The 5677-nt window shown below is 48.6% G+C and overlaps 1 pseudogene; it reads right to left on the minus strand.

Annotated features, from left to right (window-relative positions):
* Positions 1-3585: 3585 nt before the first annotated feature.
* On the minus strand, positions 3586-4139 carry LOC127680204 (60S ribosomal protein L17-like; annotated as a pseudogene).
* Positions 4140-5677: the final 1538 nt, after the last annotated feature.

A 5677-nucleotide genomic window follows, 5' to 3' on the forward strand; every position in this document is an offset into this window, starting at 1 on the left:
TTATTCTCACACCCTACCCTGTAATATATATATTATATATATAATATATACATTATATATCAATATATATATCGATATAATATATCAATTAGATATCAATTATATATTGATAATTCTCACTCCCTACCCTGTCAGGTGTCAGTCTTCCTCTCTTTTCTACAGCTCTCTTCCCCATGTTCCTGTCTTTTTAGGGTTTTTTGTTTGTTTTTTGATTGTTTGTTTGTTTGTTTGTTTGCTGCTGCTATGGTTTTATTTTGCTTTATGTTTTGTTAGCTGAGCTGGATGCACTGCTCACCCCTAGTGCAGAAGAAGGCTGGTGTGGCGCACAGGCTTCCCATGACCTGCCTAGAGGAAAGCAACCCACGAAGACATTCTCGGTGACTCAGTAAGAAGGCAAGGAGTTGGTTTCCTGGGCGGTGTAAGATATAACCACAGTGAGCGGGAACCCATGTGCAGCCTCCTCTAGAGTCCAGGGGCATCATAGCCACTCCATTCACAGACAAGGGCACAGAGGCCCCAGAGGTTCAGGGGAGCATGGGCTATAACAGCCAAGCTCTCGAGGCAGAGAACCAGGCTCCAATGACAACACATTCCAAGCCCAGTGACCAGGGCAGGTAAGCTAAGCTCTGATTCAGTTTCCATCACTGCAAACTATTCCCATGATCCACTTCATTTGGGCCTCCCTCTGTATCACCATTGGCACACACCCATGGCCCCCTCCCCCCCAATGATAGAGAAGATACCCTGGCCCGCTTGTGTCTGAAACCCTTAGGAAAAAATTAAAGTAAAGCCTTGTGTGGTCACCCAGAGCCAGAGATCCTAAGGGGTGGACTTCAATGTCCCCAAACCCTTGCTTACTCTGCAGTGGCAGCAGCTTCAAGACATGAGCGCCAGGGTTCCATGTAAAAGTCTCTAGAGACCATCCCAGGCAGGGTTCTGATGGAAACTTGACTCTGTGGGGCAACAGCTACAGAGTAAGGGGGTTCAGAAAAGTTCTCCTACTACCATAGCATTGCCTGGTCCAAGAGGGTGGTCCCTTTTTCTGTGATCAGGGTGACAAAGCAGAGGGGTCAAGCATTGGGCTTCTGTTTTTCTACTGGGAGGTCACCAACTGAGACCCTTGGGAGTTCGTCTGTTCCCTGCCTGCCATCTTGTGGAATGGGGCAGGGGACATCTTCTCAGTCCAGAGCCCAAGCATCATTCAAAGACAACATGAAGTGTGGCCTCAGAGGAGCCTCTACAGGTCAGCAAGAGAAGGTCATGTGATACATGGAGCCTGCAGCTTCTCCTCACATGGTAAGTGTGTTCTTTCATGGGCCGTAATCCTCCACTACACACCCTCTGTCCAGGTCGTCTCCTCCTCTGGGTCCTCGGTGATAGCCACAGTCTTATGTGCTGTCTGTGAGAGATCACCTCACGAATTTCCCTGCTGTCCAGTGAGTGTTGGGGTGGCCTGTCTACCCTACACCCACACTCCAAACTCTAACCTTCAGAATTTCAAAGGTGGTTTTGTTGTAGCGGGACTCTGCGAGGACTGGTTAACCGGAGTTGAGTTAGGTGAAGCCTCATTCAGCATAGCTGCAGCCTTCATAAAGAGAAACACCTACACACAGAAGTGAGGGACACAGGAAGGAGAAAGAGAGATGAGGGACTGTTTCCACAAACCCAGGAATTCAAGGATGGCCAGCAAATTGCCAGTGTGGGAGAGAAGCCTGGAACAAACTCTTCTCCCAGACTTACCAGAACAAGCTCTGTGGTCACTTCAGCTCAGCCTTCATGCTCCATGTGGCCAGAGACACACACTGCTACTGTCTGAGCCACCAACTGTGGGCCAGAATGCAGGGACACTCCCCTGTTGCTTGGCCATAGACCTGCAACAGCAGGATGCAGCATCTCCCTGGCACTGTGTTCTAAGCACCAGAATTGTCATCTCACACTGGAGGGACCAAATCAGAATGGTGCTGAGATGAAGGCAAGGAGAGGCATGGCAGAGGTTACATCCTGCTCCAGGGACACACTCGTTTCTGGACTCCGCCCTGTCCTTCCAAGAGAAGTGTGTTCCCATAATGCTGTAGTGAATAGACAGAGTGCAGAAAGCTACCACAGCTGATGCTTCTGCAAAGGCTGATGATTTGGCAGTCAAACCCTTTGTGGACAAGGTGACCATCCCATTTCTAACCCTGAAGGAGAAGCTGGGCTGTGAGGAGAAGCTGAGCTGTGAGGAGAGCTGGGTCATGAGGAGAAGTTGGGCTGTGAGAAGCTGGGGCATGAGGAGAAGCTGGGCCATGAGGAGAAGCTGGGGTGTGAGGAGAAGCTGGGCCATGCCCATCCACAGGCTTTTTCTGTGCCTATCCATCCTTCTGTGCATTCATTCAATGATTCCAGTCCCCAGCAGAAACCACATCTTCTTTCTGAGAGGACACTAAGGTCTCCTTTGAGATAGTCATCTCCCTTTTCCCTTCAGCAAAGTCACTGCAGCTGGATGGTCAGGGTGAAGAAACCATACCCCCATTAGAACCAATGTGTGACTGACATGGGTCTATCCTTCCCTTTACAGGAACTGGTGTAGGTGCCTTGCTGCAATTCAAGATGGCCAGTAATATTGAAGGATGTTTGCTGTGGGCTCAGAGCAAGAATTCCTTCCCTCAGTAAAACAAAATAGAGGAAGTTCTGAGCAAGGGAACTCAGGTCCACAGGTGTAGACCACAGAAGTCTCCCATCTGTACAGGGTGCCTGGCACACAGCTAGTAGGAGCTGTAAACAGGACCCCTACCCACGACACCAAAACTTCAGACCATGTACTTCTGGCTTTATGGATGTGTTTGATGTACTTTTTAGTGGCTCTTCTGTAGTTTGGAATCAGAAGTGTCATTTTTCACAGAACACAAATCCCAAGGCGATGGCCCTGCTTGCGGCTGCTCTCCGTGGTGCTGGCTTCACTGCTCAAATCCACAAGACAGAGATCCCGAGGCACTGGTCCATGCGGCTGCTGTCCGTGGTGCTGGCTTCACAGCTCAAATCCACAAGACAGAGATCCCAAGGCAATGGTCCATGCGGCTGCTGTCCGTGGTGCTGGCTTTACTGGCGTCTAGGACAGCTCAGCAGAAGTCCCTAGGAAATTGGGTGAGGAGAAACTGCTGCCTTTCCTCTGAGGTCCTGTTTCGCGCTGTCTGGTTCATAAGGACAGTTGAATGGAGAGCCCAGATCCAGAGACAAACAAGTCCCTGGGGTGTACCCATCTCAGAATGGGTAGAGCCCCATCATGCAGGAAAGTTATCTACAGTGTCCTCGCTTCCTCAACCACATCAAGACTAGCCTGAAAACCCCCGATCCCCTCCATGATGAGGTATATGGAGGTCACATGGTGCACCCAATGACTTCTCTGCTCTGGGGGACGTGGTGAAGGAAGGAGACACAGCTTCTACCCAGAACAGTGCTGTGGAAGAGCTCAGCTCTCCATCAGAGCAAACCTGGCAGTTGTGCGCAGAGACCCTAGAGAGTACTATGCAGCAACATTGTCCACCTTGACTCTTCCTGTTAGGTTCTCTCTCTTTTTTCTTTATCCACATTTATTTTATGCTAAATTTATTCCCGTGCCATGAGTTTTTGTTTCTTCAGTTTCTTCTGGGATCTTTTTCTTCTGTGCAACTTCCTCTTCTGGCTTTGGAACGATCTGTTCCTTCTCAGTGAGGATCATCTCAGTGTGGCAGGGGGAGCTCAGGTATGCATTAATCCATCCGTGAGCTCTGTAGGTTCATCGGTGCATCTTAGGTGCCTTGTTCACTTGGATATGTTCAATGACTAGAGAATCTAGGTCTGAACCCTTAAGTTCAGCTTTACTCTCTGCAATTTCAAGCATGTGCAGCAAAAATTTAGCACTCTTTTTTGGCCACTGTCCCTGTGTCCAGCCCCACTGTTTAACCTGTGCGCACTGACTGACTCTAACATTATACTGCTAGAATGGCACACACTGCTTCTTTAAAGTGACATCCTTCAGACACTTGGTGACTTTGCAGATATGCATACCCTGGATGGCCTGGGTAGTTTCCCCGGATGTTTTTAAAGTGAACACAAAGGTTTGAGCCTCTTGATTTTCATGATTTTGTGGGGTTTTCTGGGTCAAGAGAGTAGAGAACCATCTTCATAGGTCACCTCTGGCCGCTTACAGGAAGAGGTCCCTGTTAGATTCTTAAATAACAAACCTTATTGTTTTGTAGCCCTGGAGCCCAGGATCCCAGGATCGAGATCAGTAGGGGCTCAGGAAGGTCCCTTATGAGATGGACAGGTAAGTCCATCCCAAACATTTTCTTGTGTTCTTGCCCTCTGTGCCCCTATGTTCACTGGTTCTTCTCCACTTCTATATATGTCCAATCATAACCCATCTTAATGATATCACTTCAACATGATTGCCTCTGCAAAACTCCAGGGGAGGTTAGACAGCTGCCTCTTCACCAGGACACTACCTGACCCAGGACACCTCCACGTTAGAAACAAATGGGCACCTTGACCAAAAAGTTCATGGGCCAAGAAAGGAAGACACACTGTTGACTGGCAGCACAGCTAGATGAGAGCATGTGACTCAGAGTGTCAAAATGGGTTTCCCAGATTAAATGTGCCACCAGCTCCTCCAGGAAACAGAATGCACCGTGGGTAGAATGTGCTGAACTGTGTGGGTAGCTGATGCAAAGATGGCAGAAGCCTTCTCTATACCCACCCTGATCAGAATGTCCTGGCTTAGTTCCACTTGGTCCCCCATGATACCCTCACTGCCTGGCACATTCAAAATGGCAGAAGAGAGCATCCCTAGTAGGAGGGAACCAAGGATCCTCTGTCCATCTGTGTGCAGCATCAGGAAGTGGAAGACTCATATGGTAGGTGGGCGAAATCTCAGGACCCAGAAGAACACACACCATAATATGTGTTTAGATGACAGGGGGCTCCAGACAGACTGACGGAAGCTTGCCCTTGCACTTCAGGGCTGGACAGGGTCTCCCACCATTGGCCTGGACAGTGCTCACCAGTGCCCCTGACATGGGTAGTGTCTGAGTAAATGCTAAGTCCAGTCGTGGGTTGATACGAATGAAACAGACCTGGGAATGAAGTGTCTTTTTAAAATATTGTGCAGTTTAAATAGTTACAATTTTATGAAGCTAAGTATAAGTCCTAATGAGTGAAATGCAAGAGATTTAATATGCAAATCCATGAGTAATGACTTCAGAGAGGTTACACATGGATTTGGGTGGTCAGGCTTGGAGGCAAGTCCCTGTACCTACTGAGCCAAATCATCTGCCTGGTGCTTTGCTTTTAAACACTGAAATAAAAGTCTTTATCTACCAAAGGTCAGCTGCCTAGGGAGCCAGACAGTTTGATAAAGAAATGGAGCGTCAACAGGTGTGTTGGAAGTTGAATGTGCTACCCTCTACACCCCAACTATTATGTTGAAGTCCCAACCTTCAATGGCTCAGAATGTGACCTTATTTAGTCCAGGGTCCTTTAGATGTAGGCATGGTGGACAGGAAGATCCCTAATCCCAAAGGATCAGTGTCTGTGTAACAAGAGCTGTGGACAGATCAATACTAATGGACAGGCTCATGGGGCACAGGGAGAAGGTGGCATCAACAAACTGAGGAGGGAAGCCTTTGATGGAGGGATGCCTATGGGGGAGGGGCATCTGTGT

This window comes from Apodemus sylvaticus, chromosome 3 (assembly GCF_947179515.1).
Source record: "Apodemus sylvaticus chromosome 3, mApoSyl1.1, whole genome shotgun sequence".
In the NCBI taxonomy this organism is placed as follows: domain Eukaryota; kingdom Metazoa; phylum Chordata; class Mammalia; order Rodentia; family Muridae; genus Apodemus; species Apodemus sylvaticus.